Below are 21816 nucleotides of genomic sequence, written 5' to 3' on the forward strand. Positions count from 1 at the left end.
ACCCTGGGGGGAAAGGTTAATATAGTAATAGTTTATTTTGATAAAGCCTCAGTATTTTTTAAAGCTCAGTAATGGTAATTTGGAAACCACGCATTTCAGGAAGAAAAGAAAGGGTTTCTGCTTTCCTTTCTCACTATTTCCATATATAACAGGCAGTAAAGAGGCTGAGAGGTACAGCATACATGAGGTATATTTTTCATAGGCATGGAAAAAACCGTAGCACTCAGTCCATTTCCAAGGAGCAGGTATCAGAAAATTAATTGAACTGGTAACAGAGGCAGGAGAGAGGGAACACCCTACAGAAGAATTAAATTTCTGCTAATGATTGCAGGCCATACATATTCAGGTGTCTGTTCTCCTTTGTTTTGTAAACCTTGTGTTCTTGGTCACCTCACTCCAAAGTGAAGACAATCTTACACAGTAGGACACAGAGAGGCCATCAGCTCTGAAGAGAAAGTAACTTATAATCTTCTCCCATTCCCTACCCCTCCTTCCCTCCTTTCTCCCTTTCTTCCTCAGAAGACATTTTTGTTCTGTATCTCAGTGAGGTTCTGACAACTGGCCTCCCCCTCAGAACTTCACTGATAATGCATGCTAAAAGTTATTTAATACTAATTGCAGATTATTTAAGGCATAGAAGCCTGATCCACTGCAGAAGCATCACATCATTAAGGTAAGTGCAGTGATTGGTATCCACACTCTGTGTCTGCATTTGGCTGTAACAAGCAATTCATCTAAGAGAATGTGTTCTCTAACCCTTGGCATCATCGCTCACTGCTCTGTGGAATGCTCTCAGCCAATGTATAGTGAACATTAAAATATGAAACAGTCTAACACTTGGAAACATTCCCCAGTACAACTCAAGCTGACGTGGCAGGGAAGGCACACTGAAGGTCTGTATTCTTTCTTTTTTCACTCCTTCCAGAAATACCACAGTGAAAATGGGATACAAGCAGCAGTGCGGTCATGAAATTTCTGCCATGCTGAAACTTTTGCGGGGGTTTAATCATTGTGTTATCACTGCTCAGAACTGTGCTGCTTTTGCTCTGGAGCTTGGCAAAACAGAATGAAATGAATTGGCCAAGAATTGAGTGTTGGCAATTCAACAATTGGCCCAGCAGTCACAGATGTTTTCAAGGCAGCTCATGTTGTGCTGCTCACCAGCATAGTCAAAACTAGAAATATTCTCCAAACAGTTGTCTTTAATTGGGTTTAAATGGATGGGTTATGGACTGAATGCATATGTATCACCAGATATGAAACTAGCAAGCACAATAATAGAAAAACCCTTCAGAAACTTGGGGGCTACTGTTCTGTGTGAAAGGATTAATGGAATACAGGATGCCTTCAATATCCAGAGACCTGTTATTAGGTTCATGCCAATACTTTGTTCTCTGCTGTTATAAATGCATCGTAATAATGCATAATAATAAATGCATCATAATAAATGCATCATAAATGATGTGTCATGCCAACCCTGATTTTAGGCGACCCAAAGAACCATCTGCTGCCTTGATTGCAGACGCCTTGTCCTGACATGTGCCAGCAGGACAAGTGGCAGCATAATGGTGCTCAGAGTACCGTGATGGAATGTGATCCTGGATGACTGACAACAAACTGGGTCTGTTTGCTTTCTTGTTTGGATACTGAGCATGATTTCCCCTTCACAATATCTTTGTGAACAAAGAAACAGCTTTGCAGCCACCAAATACTTAAAGCTGTCAAAGGTGTATTGTCTGTCTCAGCAAAGATGATAAGGAACACCTGTATGTATTTTAATTCCCCATCTTATCAGTAACATCTTGAAACACATTCAATGATCTTGAAGTTCACTGGAGCACTTGCCTTGTATTTAAATACAGCATTTTTGCAGGCATCCGATGTGAGTGAAATAGCTGTCTGACTGTGGTGAAAAATGAAAACATTGCATAAAACTTTGTCACATCCTGATTTTGCATTACTTTGACTTTATTCTTAGAAGAATATCACTAGTATTGGAGAAATAAATCCTGTTGCACATGAACCTGATAGGGGAAAATAGGGTTTTGTAAAGTATAATGTAATTCCCTGCTTGCAGTACACAGCCATAACTGAAAAATAATTACTTTTATTTAAAAAAGGAATACATTGTGCTAGCTGAACCTCTGAGACAGTCAACTTCTGCCTATAGTAAAATTCTGGAATAGAATTGTTTTCCACAGGAAAGAAACTGGAAAGTTGATTATTAATTATCTGTACATTATCTTTCAAAAATACATATGAATGTAAGGACAGGGTCCCAGCAGGAAGAGCAGTGTTTTAAATCCTTTTCAATGGGCTAAAACTTCATAAATACTGTGATGTTCAGACATAAACATGGAGAAAAGATCTTCCTGAAGAAAGGAAGCCATCCACCTGTGCAAGCAAAACGTTCCCATCTCTTGTAATATACTGCATTCAATCACTGTCTGCTGCTAGGCTGAAGGGTTTTCCCATCACTACAAGCAGAATTAATAGCATGAACAAGGAATAAAGGCTGAGCAGAACTGGCCTGTAGCATGGGAAAAACATCCTCTGAGCACTGCTGCAGAAGTAAGGGATTGTATGACAAAACCCACCCATAAATTTCACATTCTTTGTGCAAAAGAAATACAGGCAGACCAATCATACCCTCACTAATGATCACTTTCCCCTTCTCCCTCGAACTCACTTTCATCCTTCCTTGCCCAAAGTGAGGAAAAGGTAATTTGAACTAAGAATGACCCAATCAGCCAGTATGGGGGGTTGCATGAAAGGGACTGGCATGTGATGTACCTGTGCACACGTGCCAGTTTTGAACATGTACCCATCATTACATGAGGCTCATTGCTCACAGCGCAGTACAGCCCGTGGCCCGAGCCAGGTTGCCAAGGCTCTATGGGGTTTCTAAAGGCAGATCTATCGTCAGCAGTCCTGAGGGTGACACATTCATGTTGACTCAGAGCACAGCGCATTAGTCCCATCAATACTAGCTCACAGCTCTCTGCACCACGCAGCAATAAGTAGTACTGCTGTACCTATTGATTGTTTCATGCTTTGCATCCTCTTTACCCAATTCTTGCACTCGTGTCTAGCTATCTCAACACCATGATAAGCCACTCAGTGTACAGACTGAATACTGGACAATTCAGTGTTGCACTTTTAAAATGAATTTAAAAGAATTAAAATGTTTTCTTTCATGCTGTTGTCCAAAGTTGTATCTCAGGGTCATTTTGCCTTGTAGCTAAGTAGTTGCATGGTATTAGTCCTAGCTCCCTATACCAGTGCACAGGATGGATGCACAACAACTTGTGTAAAACACCATTTTGATCTGACTTTAGCAACAGTTAATTTGATTTAGGGGTGACAGGATAAGCTCCTTCGGCGTTTGGTTTGTGGACACAGTGGTAAAGTACCTTTGCAGGCATTCAGGAAAAGCTCTGTTAATTCAGACTATTCTCTGAGATGTTAATGGCAGCTTGCTTTGGATTTGTACCAGCTGTAAAGACAGACACCTGCTTCTGCCTCTGTTGCTCTGGATAGGGAGTGGGATGGGGAGAGCCAAGTTATTGCCCATTTCAGCTCCACCTGCTATGATGAAAATATAAAGATTAGACCCAATGTACAGGCGACCACAAACAGACAGAAAACCAATTACTCTTGCTGTCTTGACCAGACAGTAGTAAAAGGCATTATCTTGATTGGAACTCTTTTGTTTACCTGAATAAATATACTCTTTTTTTCCATAGCAACACTTCAATAATCCAAAAGATCTGGCAGTTAAAAAAACCTGAGTAAGTTTCACTTGCTTTGTAGCTGTCTCAGCTTATGGGTCTCCTGTTTTCCAGCCTACTTTTTATACATCTAAGAGCAGCAATGCAGCATTTCAAATCCCAGACAATGTGAGACTTATAACAAAATAATAAGAAAAAAATATTTTATAGCAGACATGGTAGATGACAAGGACTTTTCTTTCATTTTATTAGTGAGTTGCAAAATTTATTTTGTGCCAGAACTGGCTGAAGTAATACAGAAGCATAAAATTGAACAATAACCTGAAAAACACATTTTATTTTTCTGTAAGTGGCAGTATTTGTATGACTTTTGGTTGTGAGTAGAATTTGTGATACTTTCACCCATCCTTCTTTATAAAAAGAGTATTACATCTTTCCACTTTGGCAGATACCTGAACCAGCCTGAACCTCATTCATGAGGCAGCTGAAGAGAAAAACAAATAAATGTTCTTCTGTTGGAGATACAAAGTGGTCTAACCTAGACGCATCATATCACTTTTCTCCAGGGCAATCAAAACCTAAAACACTTTCAGATTCAGTGGAGATGAGATGGCTTCAATGGTTAGTGAAATTTGGAAGCAGACTGACTGTAATAATAATAAAAGTATTTGCCCTCAGATGCAACTTTCTTTTCACCTTGGAATGACATTTAATGCTATGCAAGGACCAGAAACCTTCAGCATATTATTTCTCATATATTAACTTGGAAAACCACAGTATTTTATTGCAGAAGCCCTTTATTTCCACTGACTCTGTTCAAATGCTCGCCTGCTATTATAAAAACAAGATGTCTCTTTGGACTTTGTGTTTCAGGATGGCATTTCACCTGTGTATTTCCATTTTCATACCTTTCAAATTATTATGATCATTAGGATCTTAAAACCTCAGCATTTCAGAAGTTCTTCTCTAAGCAATTGTTTCTCTTTCAAGACAGTATTTTTTAATCCAAAATATAGGTACAGCTGTGGTAGATTTAAACAAATTATCTGACAGTATTGAAATTGTGCAGTGTGATTCAAATTTTGCAAGGATGCATTTTTTAACAGTTGAGGTTGTAAACTTAACAGAAGCTTTGGAAAGAATCAATGAAAAGACCATCAGGATATCTTACTGATATTCATATTCTTACTAAATATGAAATACAACAGTTTAAATAAATAATAACACACAGTTGTTTGTATTACTACTAACCTCCTACTAATATATTCAAAACCAAAATTATCATAGATTTGAGGTTATCTACATTACATACTTTTGTACTCCCATGCCTTAGAAACTTCATTGTTGACTGACACCAAACACGAACACAAAGGTTTTAAAACATCTCTGCTAACAGATGTGCATTTTCAGGAAATTGAGTAACTAAATGGGACTTATGTTTTAATTCACCTTCAAATCTCAACAAAGTCTTTTTTTTCTCTATTCTTGGGTTTTGTTTGGTTTTTTTGGGGTGGCATTTTTGCGTTTTTTGGAGGTTTTTTTTTATTTTGTTTGGTTGGGTTTTTTTTAATGTGATTGCAATCACAGTGGTGGGGATTTCTTGTGCCAGTCCTATAACAAACCAGTACAGGACTCATGCTCTTTAAGCTCTGGCCTCAGGGCATATGTGACTGTTTATGTCCTTGACAAACACAAAAGAGCAAAGGAGTGAGCAAAACAGGGTTGAATCCCAAAAGGTCTTTCTTCTCTTTCCTTCCATCTTGTCACACCACACTTCTCCATCTCTCTCTCTCCTCTTTTCAAGCTTATTATGAGAGCTGAGTGCTCATTTGAACCATCAGTCACATGCTGTAGAATAAATCCATATGGATTTATTGTATTGCTGTGCTTCCCAGCTCTCAGAAGGATATACCCTCATTGTAAAAAGAAGTACATCTTATACTACATAATGAAACAGAAGATTGGGAAAGACACTTTACACAAAAGACAATGATAAATAGCAACATAGAAAGTGGGGGAAAAGCATCTAGTTGAATATTTTAACTGTTGTTGTTTTTAGGTTTGGTCTCAACAATTTTCATTTGTATTTCAGAAGCAAAATCAAAAAATACATTAATTAATCTTAGAAATTATATCCAAATGGTGCAAAAAAATTCTGCAGAAAGAAAGCATAGCTCCAGAGAAACTAGGTAAATTAAACTACCCCGACCTCAGAAAAATGCAGGCAAATAACACAAGAGAGAAAATACACCAAAATATCGTGTCGTTGGTATTGGATATAAAATTGTTTGCGGAAATCTCATTTGATATTGCCAAAACACAAATCAAAAAGTTGTGAGACATTTGACTGGAATACTCAGACTGACCCATCAGTACATGCAGCGGTCTTGCTCCACCTGGCACCAGCCAGGTTATACTTCAAGTACTGTGTTTTCCTCAATATAAATTCTACAGAATATTAGAATTAATTCAGAAACCAAGTGAAGTTACCTTACAGGAAGAGCTGGTAATCCTAAACTTGTGAAGCTTAATATGCTAAACAGAGATTTCTGGTGGAAACATCAGTGTATGGTGCTATTCAGGGAAGCAGGCTGCCCCAAGAAGTCGTGAAACCACCACCCCTGGAAGTGTTCAAAAGATGTGTAGATGTGGCACTTGGGGACACGGTTTAGTAGTGAACATGGCAGTCCTGGGTTAACAGTTGGACTCGATGATTTTAGAGGCTTTTTCCAACCTTGACAATTCTATGATTCCATGATCTAGGGTACTCAATGCACAGCATAAGAGAACTGTTAATGTTAAGTGTTTTACCCTAGATAAAGCAAAGAGTGATTTCAGTATAAGAAAATACTTAGCATTCAGGTATGATCTGCTGGGCTATGGAATATCCTTCCAACAGCCAGGGCAGAAGGCCCCAAGGCAGAAATCACTTGACACATGACCTGACCACTGCTGTGTGTTAGCAGGACCAAGCCCTGGGCATCACTGAGAGGAGGACGAAATTTCAGTGTGGGTGCAGCTGTGGCCAGAGACACAAGGTCCCAGCCCTCCCACGACAGGGCAAGGGAACAACTTGGAGAAAACTATTTTCAGAGACTCCACAGAAGAGTCCACCCAATACCCTGCAAACAAGGCACTTTCGATCTCATCTGCCTAGGAGAACTTGCTCAAACAGTACTGCTGCTGCACTGGTGAAAGAGTGATTAGTTTCTACTACTGCATTCCCAAAAGGGGCAAGAAATGAAATTGTTACATGTTGGATTATTAAGTATTACTGCATTGAGATATTTAGGTTTGATACATGGGAACTTGCTAAAGAGCAATGACAGTAAATGCAAATTTATTTCTGGTAACTTCTTTTGGCATTAGAGTTTTTAAACAAATCTTCAAGTAGATTACTTTCTTAAATCCTAGCCAAAGGACTCAGAATGGTTTTTTTACATCTCCTTCCCTCATTCTCCTTCCCTTCTGCCTTTCATTTGATGAACACTAATATCAAATGAAAGCACATATGCTGTGCCCTTGACGCTTGCAGTTCTTTCTTATGTAAAGAAAAGCAAACCCAAATGCAGTTTTCTCTGCAGAATCTCTGTCTTTCTCAGCATTTCTAACTGACTATTGGTGCTTTGTTCCAACATCCTATGGACTATATTTCTTCCATATCCTTGTTTCTTCTTTTTTTTTTTTTTTGGAAGGGTAATTAACATGCTGTATTTTAAATCCTGGTTTTTTTCCTGCGAGCCTGCATTGCAGTCTTCTAGTGGGTTCTCTGCTTCCCTTTTTTCCTTTTGAATGTGCTTCCACCTTTGGATCATCACCTCTACAACTACAACTTCACAATTGATCAATTGATGTCCTTGCATTAATTCTGTTCCCATCTTTACTTGCACACTTCCAACACCTAACCTGTGTCCATTCATTTAATCCCTTCTTCCAGCCACTTTAGAGGTCCCTTATTTAAAGTCAGGGCATCTAAACTGAAACTCCTGTGGCTGTGTCTGAAACCACTGACAACAGCAATGGTATGAAGGTTTCTCTGTATCACTGTTAGCATGCTGTGTGTCAAAAAAGCCAGTTCCTTGTTTTTGCATCAACCTAATACCATGCAAGCTGAAGGTAGCTATAGCACTGAGTTCCCAATCTTGAGCAGCCTTTAGAGAACCTCTGCTGATAAGAGGAAGCTGACCTTTTAAATTCTATTGCTGTATTTTTATATCTCTCATTTATTCTCCATACACAATTTTTAATTTTCCCCCATTTGCTTTGCAATTCCCAAACAAACAAAAAATTATCACTGTTTATCATATGAGGAAAAGTAGCTCTTAACCAATCTTCCGTAAATCCTATAAGTATTGTATTCATTTATTAAGTAATAAAGTTCAAAAGCTACTTTAGATTGTTTTGACCACATTATTTAAAGCAAAAAAAATTTAAGTAAAACATTTTTTATTTTAGTAACATACTAGCTTAATTATGATTTCGTAATTATATATTCTAATTAGAACTTTGAAATCCCTTGCAGTACACAGAAGCATTTTTTCATTCACTGTTTTCAACACATTTATCAAAATAGTCTTGAAATGTAATTAGTTTCTATGTTTTCTTATGATTAAAGCCATTGCAGAGGATGTTTCACACAAATCTGTTTTCTGAAAATGAACGTGCTTAGTGCTGTGTATCCTATATCTGGATATTTATTTAGGGCACACAGCCAAATATGGCAGTTGTCTAGAATTGTGTTTTTATTGAGCAATCAGTTGAAGGTTCATTCAGCATTTTTCCGTATTTTGACAGCTAACAAGCACAATCAACAGTTGCTTCTCTGACAAGAATCATTCCTCCACTCATACTTACCCAGTTTTAAATCCTAGACACAGTAATACATGAACCATCCCTGTGATACAATGTTCCCTCCAAATCTGGCAATCTTTATCATCCTACTCTACACCCTCTGTTTTCTCCTCTGGCAATTTTTCTGAGATTCAAGCTTTCTCTTTGTCCACCTATACAAACTTCTCAGAAAAACTGTTTATTCACTCCACACTCTTCTTGAATGGCCTCCTGATACACACTTGTGCACAGTTACCAAGCTTCCTTGCCAGAGTATCTATTGTGGGCTTTTTTCCAGGAATCAGGATTGAGCCTCACAGAATATTCCCAGACTGGTGGTTCCACTCGGCTTTACTAGCCCATTATTTCCACAGTGTGCCTGTCTCTACTACACACAGGAGCAGTGCAGGAAGAGCCCCAGGTTATCACTGGCTCTGCAACTGGAAGCTGTGCAGTTGATTTCCTGTGGCTTTGCATTTGGGTTCCCAATTCTGCTTCTCAGTTCAGCTGCTGGTGGCTCCACAGCTTTTGTTTCAGAGTCTGCATGAATTTGATGCTAGCTAGAGGAAACAGACCCGTATTAGTGATGCATTGAACCTGACAGACATATCCATAAATCAATAACCTATTTTTTAACAAAATCCTGGACTAGAAAAAATGCTCAGCCCAGCCATATGAACTAAGGATTTAAACTCATTTCACACGGAAAAGGCAGCTTCATCAGAACTCAAATTGCAGAAGTGGTTTCTAGAGTCTCCTACATCATACCTAAGCAATCAATTACTTCCAGGCTTCCCTATGTTAGTTATTAGTGAGAGTAATCCATAAATTCATGATAGCTATCTCTAATAAGCAATGCTCATAAGTGCATCCAGGCTTGACAGGACACCCTTTTTGTGGCAGCTCTTATGTACAGCATCCAAACTTTAGAAATCTCCTGAAAACAAAGACAGCTTTGGACTGAGGGAGCTGCTGTTCGCCAAGGTTGTCTTCATTCAGGGCTGTCAGATCATCCTTCTTTACATGGACAAACAGGGAGACAGCAGAAAGCACATGGGATATGTGTGGGATGTCGGTGGACCCCATCCGTGGTACTCACTGCCACACGCAAAAGAGGGACAAGGTTGGCAGCTGGGCTGATTGATGATACACCTTTACAAGGGGATTTTTGTGAGGGACGAAATTAGATTTCTCTAATGGCAGTTCTGCCATTTATAGGAGCAAGCTGCCAGTTTTCTGCTCATAGAAGTGGACAATACAGTTACCAAGAAATGCTTCCTCCATCTAACGGGAAAGAAGCCTGCAAGATATATTCTCCTAATAGCAGAAGTCCAGCCAAGGTTGAGGAGAGATAAAATAACAAAAAAATTACAAGCCAGACAAGAATTTATCTGTGCAGATACATAAAAGCCCATCCAAACTGCCAGGCCGGCTTCTGGACTACTCAGCAATCAGAACATCTTCAATAAAATCTGGCTTTTGAGATCTACAGGAATTATCTGGTGCTGAGCATCTTTTAGTACAAAGCTGCTGAATTTCTGAGGCAGGTCTGAGGTGTGTTTAGGCCTGGTGAGACCTTGTGTCAGCCATGCAGAACTACTCCAGTATTTTTTTGGTTGCTGGAACTGACTCTGTGGGACCACAAAGCAGTTACTAAAGCCTATCCCAAAATAACCAAGGAGAAAACCAAAAAATGGCAGCCACTGATAATTTCAAAACAGCCTTTTTAAAAAGCCTTGAGATATTCACATGCTCCTGATAAAACAGATGCAAGTTTCATTTAAATCATTAACCTCCCACTAACTGAAATCTTTTTCACAAAAATTAAATTTCCAAATACCATGGGTTCAGCCTGTAATAAATTTCTGCCAGCAGTACTATCTCAGTCACATTTAACAGAAACAAAAGGTGCTGAGAACTCACAAGGATGTCTCACAAAGCTGGTTTTGATACTTCATGGCAATCAACTTCTTATCCCTCTGTCATTTGTCCCAGCCCAGCATCAATCTGGCTCCCTGCCTTCACAGTCAATTTCCTGTTTGCATGTCTGGATGCTAAATCAATTGGTGACAAAAATATTGAAAGAATTCTATGCAAACACTAACATAAAATTTACATTGCTGCCACTTGACTGGACTGAAAGACCCCTCTAATTAAAAGCAAATTGCCTGCATTCCAATTCCTCTCTCTGCAAAACAGCTACAGGGTTAGGCATTGAGAAAGCAGCACACACTGGGAGTCTGAAAAACTATTTTAATACAATTTTTCTTTATACCCAAGGGTTTGTTTTTTTCAGATAAAGGCAGGCACATACAAGGGGAAGAAGAATATGATTTTTCTTCAGACAATCATTCTGTTTGTAATAGTTCTCTGAACAAACTAATTTTCAAGCTACATGTTTCATTGTTAATGAGACAGTAGTACCTAGCATCCCTCCTCCTCAATGTTAAACACTACCAGTTTTATTAGTGCCGTTTACAGCCGATTTACTTCTATTTTGGTATCACATACTGATAAAAAGTCTTCCTACAGAAAAGAGAACTTTTTCTCAATAAAGGCTCATTACCTCCAGTCCTGCACCCGCTGCAGGTGCCCCACAGCCCGGCCCGCCCCGCCGCTGCCCCCCACCCCCCGAGGAGCCTTTTCCCCGCGGGCTGCTCTCTGCTCCGTGCCCAGGCCGGGTCAGCGGGCACCGGGAAGGCAGCGCCGGCGGCCGCGGCAGAAGGCAGGCCTCCCCCGCTCACAGCGTGCGCCACGAAGGGGTCTCTGGGGAGCGGGCCGCGGGGGGAAAGCATCGAGGGCTAAGCCCTGGGTGGGTCGCGTCCCTCCCGCCCCGGGGGTCTCCCGGCCCGGCGGAGCCGCCCCAACCGGCCCCGCGGAGCCGCGGGAGGGGCCCGAGCCGCGGCCCGGCCCGGCGGGGCGGCAGGGGGAGCACGAGCGCGAGCCGGGCGCACCGCGGGGACAGCGGGGGCTCCCGCTGCCAGCAGCGGCCGCCGCGGGAGCCGCACGGGAGACTCCTTGGAGCCGGAGCGAGGCGGCGCGGAAATCCCGGCGCGGGAGCCGAGGATGCGGCCGCTACCACCGGCCTCTGCTTAGCCGCCGGCGCAGCCTTCCCGGCGGCAGCTCCGGCACCAGCCGCCCCTCGGCGCCGGGCAGCAGGAAGCGGCGCTCGGCCGGCTCCCAGCGCCCCCCCTCCCTCCCCGCCCAGCGCAGAGCGGGCGCCGGCGGCACGGGCCGTCGCGGGAGCAGCAAGCGCTGGCGTCGGATGCCTGCGCTACGCCATCCCGGTGCTGCCGCGGCCTGGACTCCGCGGGGAGCACGGACGATCGGCGGGCAGCGGCGGCCGCTCCTTTGTGTCCCAGGTCGGTGCCGGGGAGCGGCGAGGGGGTGCAGGGTGGTCGGGCAGAGCGGCGGGACCGTGTCCGTCCCCTCCCGGAGGGCTGGGGCAGGCAGGCACTCCTCCGTGGCCGGCCTGTCTCCGGGGCCGCGGGCATGGCGGGCGGGGGAATTGTTTGTGCCGGTCGGACCCCCGGCTCCCCGGCAGGAAAACTCGGGGAGCCTTTCCGCAGCCCGACCGGGTGGGCGGCGAGGTGGGGCGGGGGCTCGACCGCCTCCGCCGCGGGGCAGGGGGCTCCTTGCGAGCCTCCGCTCGGGGGGCGGCTCGTGGCCGGAGAAGTTTCTGCCCAGGCAGCGTTTCGCCGCCGCTGTTGATTGTTTATCGCTCCGAGGCGGCGCCGAAAATAGGTCAGAAATAATGTCTCGCTCGTTCCCGCCGCGAAGTGTCCGAGGGCCGGCCGTGGTAGTAGGAACTGCTGGAGGCGATGGTGCCTTTCCCCTCCTTCCTTTCCTGGGAAATACGGGACCCTTACAGGGTTTGAAGCAGAGTTGAGGGGGCGAGGAGGGGGCGTTATTTATTTATTTATTCATTTATTTATTTTAAATGTCGGTTTCTGCGTGCAGTGTGGAAAGTTGCTGGCCGGGCGTTAGGAATAACTCCCAGCTATTTCCTGGTGCGCGGAGGGCGGCACTGGCGGCTCCCGCCCTCCCGGTCCGAGCGGGAACAGCCCGTTCCCCTCGGAGCGCCGGCAGCGCGGGGCAGGGCGGGGGGCGGCGGTGCCGTGCCTTCCGCAGATGCTCGTCACCCCCGTTACTGTCCCTAGGATCTCGTCAGGGCTCAGTTAACCTCGGGGCGCGCTCGGCAGGATTTGCATGATCAGTAAGCGCTCTGGTGGAAATAATGTTCGTTTCTTGTATTATTTTAAGCAAAAATTCGAACAGAACCGATTTGAAAGCTCTATTTGATAATTATGCTTTGCAAACATACTGCTTGGAAGAGAAGTTGCATAGCATAACAGATTTTAAAAACTGTAATTGGGGGATTTACAATCATGTTGATACTATAACCAAGGAGATATTTGTGCTGATGTGTTCAAGCCCACTTCCCCTTTCCCCTGGTTGCAGAGAATTTTGCTGACTGAAACGTAAATAAGCTACTGTTTGATACCGTACATTTTATCGAGTGGTCATAAATGCCTATTTTGTTTTACTGGGTTTACTTTTTTTTTTTTTTTCTTTTTTAAGTGGTTCTTTGAACTTGCTTAATGTCTTCTAAATAGGCAAAGCCTGAGGTAAAATCTACACGCACCACCTTTTGGCTTGCTTGACTGATAGCAAGTAGCAAATGCTGCAGAATCTTTATTAGTCTGGAAGGGAAGGCGTTACATTTTCATCCATTAAACAACTCCAACTTAGCAGTTTGATTGTGAAGATAAAATTGCTTGGCCCTTGCTAAGGGATAAATAGCACAGCCCAAACCCGCTTCAATAAATCTGGTTTGCTGGAACATTACTGCTTTTTTATAATGAAAGAATTCTGGATTTGTGGAGGAATAAATTAGGTACTCCAGCATAGTTTTTATTATTCTGTGCAACAGTTCATTCCCATTAGAGCTGAATTGTTTTGTAGGAAGTGGACAATAATCTGGGCTCTGGCTGTATCTTTGCAAGTACTTTAAATGAATGAAGCACAGAGTTGTAATCTCGTTCGTTTCTTCCATATGACTGTACCAGTAGTCACAGTCTGAGTACCTGCATTTGGAACGTCAGAGCACAGCTATAAATCTTAGTCTGCATTTTCCTTGGGTGGACCAATTGTTTTCTTTTTTCCCCTTGCAAGGGGCATAAGTCAATTCTTAAGCTTGCCTTTGGCAATTGATAAAAGTCAGAGAATACAATTTGAACTCATTCTTTGGATTGGTTTAAATATCTCTTGTGTGAAATACAATCCTACACTACTGGTGAGAGTTGACTGGTATGTGAAAATACTGGTTTTGGACTTAAATTAGCCCTTTATTAATAAAACTGATTTGTTACCTTCAATTCAAAATATGGTCAATTTGACTGGCCTGTAAAAGGTTTGGCATGAATAGTAATCAGTAATAGTAAAGTGCACACAGCAACCAAAATCTGTCTTCAAAACTGTGATTTTGAAAATGTGCCAGACAAACCAACACAGTTGTTGATTCAATTTGATTCCATTGCAATATAATTTACTTTTGTTTTGAGTTAGTTAAAACCTCAAAAATAACATATTGGGCTCTGTTCAGATTTCAGAAGAGCTAAACCCTTGCATCTCTTCTGAAACCCCAGTGATGGATGTGACGCTGTTACCTGACACTGCAATATTGTGGTTTTAACATTTCCCTTGGCAGAACATGGGTTTCAAAGATCAGTTCCAGGACTGTCTCTGGTGCTTTTTTCTCACAAATATAGAATTAGTGAATTCAGTTCCCAAGCAGTGAGAGATCCGTTGCTCACTCTGACATTCCTTGTTGACTTTGCTAGTCAGTTATCTGCTGAGAAAGTTCTAGTGGACTTGGTTGTGGTTTTGAGATATGATAAGCGCTTTTTGACAGGATGTTTCTATCAGTATCTCATTCTCACCAGGTTACAATCTGGTGTTTTGGTGCTCTCTTGCTGGAAGAGATTACAAGGGGATATGAATGCCACAGCCATCTGTCTGCCTGGGGAGGTGCACAGGAAAGCAAATCCTGGCAAAGGACTGAGGCAGATTACTTTGAGTGGCAAGGTTTTGAACTCCTGCAGGTAAAGGTATGGGAGCCCTTTATGAGCTCTGACTCTTGTACTGTTTTTTCCTTGAAGAGAATGTGGTTGCCTACACCGGCCTAGGAGGCAGGTACCCAAATGTTTATTAATGTAATGCTGAGAGTACTGATTCCTGTGTCTCTCTCTTGGCCTGGTTGCTGTCCCGAATAAATTTGAAAGTTAAATCAGTACCAAAGATGGACCTCAATGTGAGAATCAACAATCAAGGGTTGTGAATTCTTGTTACTGTTGACCTTGTTTCAGTGTTTGAAGTTGTTATTGTGATAAAGACTAATGTTACTCATCCTTGCTTGGTAACTGTTTCATCTTCATGTTTTCTGTCTTGAAGTCTTTCTTGTTCTTCTTCATCTCCCAATCCCTACACACTATAGGACAGTCTTGGCAGAATATACTCTCTTGTTAGCCAAGGTGGAAGAGTTGCAATTTTATCATGTGGGTTTCCCCCTTCCCCTTTTTGTCTGTATGGAAAAATACAGTCTCACTAGTGCTTTGTTTTCATGATAGGAAAGATGAGTAGCACCTGTGTGTTGACCAGCCGTTGTCCCTGATGGATATTTGTTTTGACAGCCTGTTCTTGTATGTCAGTTACCTCTGACTGGCTGTTGCTCAGAGAACCTGTAGCCTAAATAAGTATTACTGTGTCAGGTAGTCAAGTACCAGCACGTGAATTTCTTTTGCTTAACTAAGAGCATAGCTCAGAGTTTCTTGAATTATTAATTATTTAATTTTGCATTCAATATTCCTCCTAATGAACAATCATGGAAGATGGGATTTTTCTTTTTTTTTTTTTTTTTTTTTTTTGTTAATGAAAAGTTTGTTTATCTTGCAATCTTCAAAACTTTTATAGGTTCCTATATCCTGGTGGTACAGTTCAGTGGTTACAGTGGTAGTGCTGGGTAGACATTTGGACTTGATGATCTTTAAAGGTCTCTTCCAACTTTGATGATTCCATCCTATGGTTCTATAAGTCACAATCCTTCTGCTTTAAAACAGGAATGAGAGATTGGTGAAATCCACTCAAAAGTCACATTTTTGGTCCCTGGGCTTGTTACAATCATACCATGCTTCTGAAAAAATGCTAGTTCTATGTTTTTCTGCCACAGCTAGGCAAAGCAGTAAAGTATGTCCTTACATTCTGTTAATATTAATGCACCATGTGTTTTCTCCTTGGCAAGACACATGGTTTTATGTTTGCTACACATCTGCTGATTTTGGCCTTCTCTAGCATTTTGCTAAGCACCTTTTGAACACATTAATTTGTTGGATACATGTCATTAAGTATTGTGTATGTATAGAAAAATAAGTTACTGTTGAAGTAGGAACATAAATAAAACACTTTTGTTTATAGCAAAAGCAATTGGTATTTAGTAATGTGATGTTGCTGATATTTGTAGATGTCTGTAGTACAAACCATCTTCCTCGAAGAACAATGTGTGGAACCTTTGTGGTAACAAGCGTATACAACAAAGAATATACAAGAAAAAATCTGAAAGGGCGGAAATAAGTTTGCCATAGTTTTGGGTCAGGAAGAAGTCAGGTGAGCTAACTGTGTTTACTTCAAGCAGGAAATTGGTGACAGCATTGTTCTTAGAAAGAACAGACAGAGAAATAAGGAACAGAATCAAATCTCACAGAGCTCAGCTTACAAGTGGAACAAAAATTGAAAATGCTAAAGCAAATTGAAATGGCATCAATTCTATATTTTGTTAGATGGTTTCAGTGCTTTTTTTTGTAATGGATTTTCTTTAGAGGTTTTGAAATTGGGAACATTTTTCTTGCGAAGAATTTTGAACTTTGTAGAGTGCAAGCAATCTTGTTGGAAACAAGATAAAAAGTTTCACCTACCAATATTTCTTACTAAAACTAAGTAAAACATGTCCACATTTCTGAATTACAAGTCTTTTATCAGAAAGAAAGGAAAGCATACAGATTTTGCTATATTTAGCTTTCTAGTGAAAAGTTATAAATTTGTTAGCTCTAATACTATAGAATTATACATATATATATATATATGTACATATGTGTGCATATGGTTTGCTGAATCTTGTTTGGGCAATAAATCACAAACCTGTACACACCGTACCCCCAAATTAAGAAGAAATCTATGGCATTCAGCAGTTAATTTTGCAGGAGGCTTTATACTTGACCTCTGACATTTTGAAATAACAAACTGACTTGTTTTCCAGATGCAAGTCTGCTTACTATAATCACAACCTTGTTCATGTGCTGTGACCTCGTGAATTAATCCCTGTTACTGACAATGCCATAGCTCACTCATTACCTGTTGCATAAAGGATGTTGAGAGGTAATGCTTTAGCATGCTTTCTAGCGGTAAAATAAACTGAATTCTCTTTATGCTTTAGATGATTTTTCTAAAGTTAATAAGAAAGGTTTCCCTTTCAATTTTCATATTAGAATGGCCTGCAGTACATTTTCTGTCTTCTTTCTATTGAAATTTACAAGGAAAATGTTGTAGTATTTGTGCTTCTGTAGAAGAAGCTGTACTTTCTCCCCAGGCTGTCAATTTCGTTATCGCTTGATGATTTTTCTGCATAATGATTGTGTATTTCTATGTAAAAAATCAGTCTAAATAATGTAATTAATGCTCCTGAGTTTTAGTAGTAGAGGTAATAGTAGCTGCATATGTAGTGCTTTTAAACTTAATTATAATTGCTTGTCTGTCTATTCATATGTGGCCCATCTAGCTTTCTATAAATGCATATATATGTTTTTAAAAGATTTTCTGGGAAAATTCTGAAATTATACCAGCTGTCAGATAATTCTAGAGCCGATGTTTTCTGGCACCTCTGACCTTCAGTCCCTCACTGCAGTGAAAAAATCCGGATTGAAAAAGCCAAAGTATTGAGGATATTTGAAGTATGAAACAAAAAAACGTAGATAGTAGAAAACATGTTTTGCTGCTTTACATAAAAAAACAGCTTAGAGGAAAAAACCTTGTAATGAGTGAGGTCAATACTAGATCTGAACGTGGAAGTCAGGACCTAGATCTCCACATTCTCCTTCTTTCATGCTGGGCTTCTTTTTCTAATGAAGGCCCTTTTTGCTGGGGTAGAACCTGCTGTTAATTTCATTTTGCATGTCCTTAAGAGACAACCTGTGGAAGGTGCATTGTGTGTCTGTGAAATTGGTTTGAGTGCCAGCTAATGCTGCTAATGTTTGAGCTGAATTTGAGTCTGTGACTTGAAGCTCTAGCAGATGTTACCTGTCTTTCGATGGGAATGTGTAAAAGCTGATGGAGTTTAGCTAGAATGATTAATTTTCATGGCCAGTCACTTTGCTCTTCTCAGGTAGGAGAGGAAGGAACAATAACCTTTTGAAAACCAACCAGCCATGCTATCAGCAGGGTAGGGAAAGCCTCTGATGACTTTGGTTCCTAGTTGTTGGGCCTTTTTCTCCCTGAATGTTTGTGCTATATTTAAGGGGTGGTACTTGTTCTAGTTGTAGAAAATTTGAAAGCAGCATGTAAGGGATTTAATGATTACAAAACGTTAGTACAAGAATTTCTAACTAAACATGACAAGTAAATGGTAAGAGAAAAGGAGTGAACAAAAACTGTTCCATACAAAACACTGTCAAAAATAGTTTAAGTAGCTTTGGTGATGGTTCAAGCTAATTCAGAAAACAGTTTTCTGATTTGTTTTGATGTAACCCTGCAAGTCTACCCATTGAAGTTACTAAAGGTGATAATTAGATTTGTTTTGTTTCCAATGTGCTATTTTGGAAACAGAATCTTGCCATTTTAGGTTTGTGTCAGTGTTTTAGCAGCTTCTCACGTATCAGCATTGTTCTGTTAGTGAAATGCCATGTAGGGAGCGGGAGGTAAGAGGAGCATGAAACCTTCAAGCTGCAATATTAAAAAAAGCAGATCTTGAAACTGAATTTGTTAATGCTGCTCTACTTGCCTGTTTTATAGGGACTCTTTAGTAAGATATTCTGCAGTGCAGTGGGGGAGGAGCAATGCCAGCTCTCTAAGGGAGGGTTGCAGCCTGTGGAGCTCAGGTGGAGCAGGCTGTGCTGACGAGGGCAGCCCTATCGCTCTCTTTCTCCATAACAGGGAGCAAAAGAGCCCTTCTTCAGTAAAAACTGTGCCTGTCTCCTGACACCAGATGTATTGGTTGGTTTCTCTGCAGGCAGAGCATGTTTTTGGGCCTTTTGGGACAAAGCTGCTGGAAGTTTTCCATCCTTCTGTGCCTCCTTCTGGAAAGAAATGGCCTGGGATGCCAAGGAGGGTTCCTAGGTGAGACGTTGCCTCCCTGGGAAACAAGGCCTGTGAGTAGAGAGCAGAACTTGTCCTGTGGAGCAGAGGGAGGTTAGACTGAGCTGCTGCTTGGGCTCTGGGGTTGTGTCCCTTCATGGAAGAAGTGGGGCAGGGGTAGGGTGTTACCATCCAGCTTTTGAGGTTAATCAGAGAAAGGAGTGGAGGGTAAAAATACTACCTCAGGAATGGCTGTGAGAAGGGGCAGTTTCTTTCACCCTGCTGCTGAGACCTCTTTGCTTTGCTGTGCCAAGGCCGTGGCCTATGGAGGCTGAGGGGACAACCGGCCAGGGAACCTCTGTGTTGTGCTGCTGTGCGCCTCCCTTCCCCGTGCTCGATGGCACTGCTATTTGTGGAGCTGTGCTTTGAAACCGGATAAGGAAGTGATCTGATCAAGCCCTGCAAAAATAGATTATTCTAAAATGGTAACTAATTAATTTTAAAATGCTGTCCCACAAGCACTGTGTTGGCAGTGTTGAGGGGGCGATTGTATTGATGCTGTGAAGATGTGAATGAGCACCTGACGCAGAAACTTCTGAAGCTGTTTCTAGTGTAGAACACTTAGTGTAGTTTCCCAGACAAAGTTGGCTTAAATCCTTGCTATGCCCTCACTCACCTCTTCAGGGTTAGATGTTAATATAGGCATACTCTGGGATAGATCAGTGCAGCTGTTTGTGGAATCATGCTGCATTTAAATCAGCCAAATGTTACTGTTTAAATTAAAAATGAAAAAACCTAACCAACTGCCTCCCCCCCATAACCACCAGTATCTTACAAAGTAACCTCCAAAATATCTGTAAAGGTTTGGTTTGGTGCTGTGGGGCTTTTTGCCTCCCACGACTGACAGCACAATTGCAGAGATGGCTGTTTGTGGCATGGGTGCAAGCAATTCTGCCAGGGTAGCAAAAGCATATAATTTAAAGACTTTGCTACTGATATATAATATGCTGTTTTCTCAGGGTGCTTACTGACATCCAATCTTCTTAAAGTGTGCATGCTAAGATCTGCTCAGTTCGTTCAAGCTACCATCACAGCTGTCCACCAGTACTGATCAGTGTTATCTTTACTTGACACTTGTTTCTTCAAAGACTTTTTTGCCTGGAGCATTTCTCAATAAAAAAAGCACACACAGTACTCTGCATATTGTGTTTAGTCCCTTCTCTTCTAAACAGCTAGAAAAAATAGGGAGTAATTGAATTTTATTGCATTTTTTTTCTTGGGAGTGGGGAGTGTGGGTTGGTTGGTTTTATTTGTTTGTGGGGTTTTTGTTTGGTTTTTTGTTCTTGTAATTTTTGTTTCTTTGCTTGGGTGGTGTTTTTGTTTGTTTGTTTGTTTTCTGTTAGGTCAGGTATGTTTTGCTCAGAAAAAAAAGGCAGAAAAAAAGAGTGTGGAACATTAAGGACAGAGCATTAAAATCTTGTGCTTGGCTGGTTTGGTAATAACTAAGTGAACTTAAAAGTTTTGATAGGTTTCAGCTTAGTGCTCTTAGATTTGGAGGTGCACAAGACAAGCTGCTGGAGGTGCCACCTGAGGTTGCAGAGAAAAGTATCTGTTCCTCATCTGGTCAGTATGAAAATAAGTGAGCATCAAGGGAGCTTAAAGCTTTAGGCCAGATTGACATGTAGGTGTTCATTTGCTACAATGTGTTTTTGAAAAGCTTTAATGCACTGACGTGCATTAAAGTTCATGAAGTTCTGAAATACTTTTTATGACCTCAGTAGGTCATGGCTTACAGTGGCAGTCTGCTAAATTGTCCTTCAACTTTGCACTTGTATCATTCAACCAGAACTAAATTGCACTTTGTACTAGAATAATATGGATTTGACTGTAAAATTAATGCATGTTTTGTATAGCAGAAAGGTTACAGACAGGGTCTTAGAAGAGGGGTCAATTGAAGAGAGGGTCTGACACTCTTCAGTGTCAGAAAATCATTAACAAAGGCAGAACAAAACAAGAAAATATGACTTTTTTAGGTAGGTATTGAATAAAAGCTGTGGGCAGATGTTATGAGATGATAAAAACAGTGTTTTATATTTCCAGTTTTTAGGTTTGTTTTTTTTGCACTGAAGATCCAAGAGTTAAACTTTTAACCTAAATTTATGTGTTATAATGCTTACCTCAATTTGTTTTGTTAAAATGGTAGGAAACTGGAAACCAAACCACAAGAAAATCAGCAATAGTGTGGCCAGCAGGACCAGGGCAGTGATTGTTCCTCTGTACTCGGCACTGGTGAGGCTGCATCTCGAATCCTGTGTCCAGTTCTGGGCCCCTCACTACAAGACAAACATTGAGGTGCTGGAGCAAGTCCAGAGAAGGGCAGCAGAGCTGGTGAATGGTCTGGAGCACAAGTCCTGTGGGGAGCTGGGAGTGTTTATCCTGGAGAAAAGGAGGCTCAGGGAAGACTTTATCACTCCCTAGAACTACGTGGAAGGAGGGTGTAGCAACTTGGGGTTGGTCTCTTTTCCCAAGTAATCAGTGATAGAATGAGAGAAAATGGCTTTAAATTGTGTCAGGGAAAGTTTAGATAGGAAAATTTCTTCACTAAAATGGTTGTCAAACACTGAAAAGGGGTGCCTTAAGGCAGTGGTGAGATCACCATCCCTAAATGTGTTTAAAGAAGTGTTGAGTTGGCACTTGAGGACATGGTCTTGTGGTGGAGATAGCAGTGTTAGGTTAAAGGTTGAACTTGATGATTTTAGAGGTCTTCTCCAACTTTAATGATTCTGTGATAAAAGTGAAGTCAAGGATTATGTTTTTCAAGATGTAGTAGCCATCCTCAAATCAGCTGCCTTTATATTGGATTATTAACATTGGGTGTTGAAAAATAAAATAGTTTTTGATACAGTACTCCTGT

The 21816-nt window shown here is 41.4% G+C and overlaps 1 protein-coding gene across 5 annotated transcripts in view; it reads left to right on the forward strand.

The window, feature by feature from the left end:
- Positions 1 to 11226: 11226 nt before the first annotated feature.
- The window catches only part of FAM135A (family with sequence similarity 135 member A), a 79694-nt gene continuing 69104 nt past the window's right edge, over positions 11227 to 21816 (forward strand). Inside the window, exons 1-2 of one of the 5 annotated variants that reach the window (XM_038130270.1) lie at positions 11227 to 11923; positions 18838 to 18976. The gene's annotated coding sequence lies outside the window, so the exon portion shown is untranslated. Of the gene's footprint in view, positions 11924 to 11984; positions 12778 to 18837; positions 18977 to 21816 lie in introns of those variants that run through there. The other 4 variants (XM_038130271.1, XM_038130275.1, XM_038130273.1 and 1 more) reach the window with 4 other exon arrangements.

The sequence above is a fragment of the Motacilla alba genome, chromosome 3 (assembly GCF_015832195.1).
Source record: "Motacilla alba alba isolate MOTALB_02 chromosome 3, Motacilla_alba_V1.0_pri, whole genome shotgun sequence".
Lineage (NCBI taxonomy): Eukaryota > Metazoa > Chordata > Aves > Passeriformes > Motacillidae > Motacilla > Motacilla alba.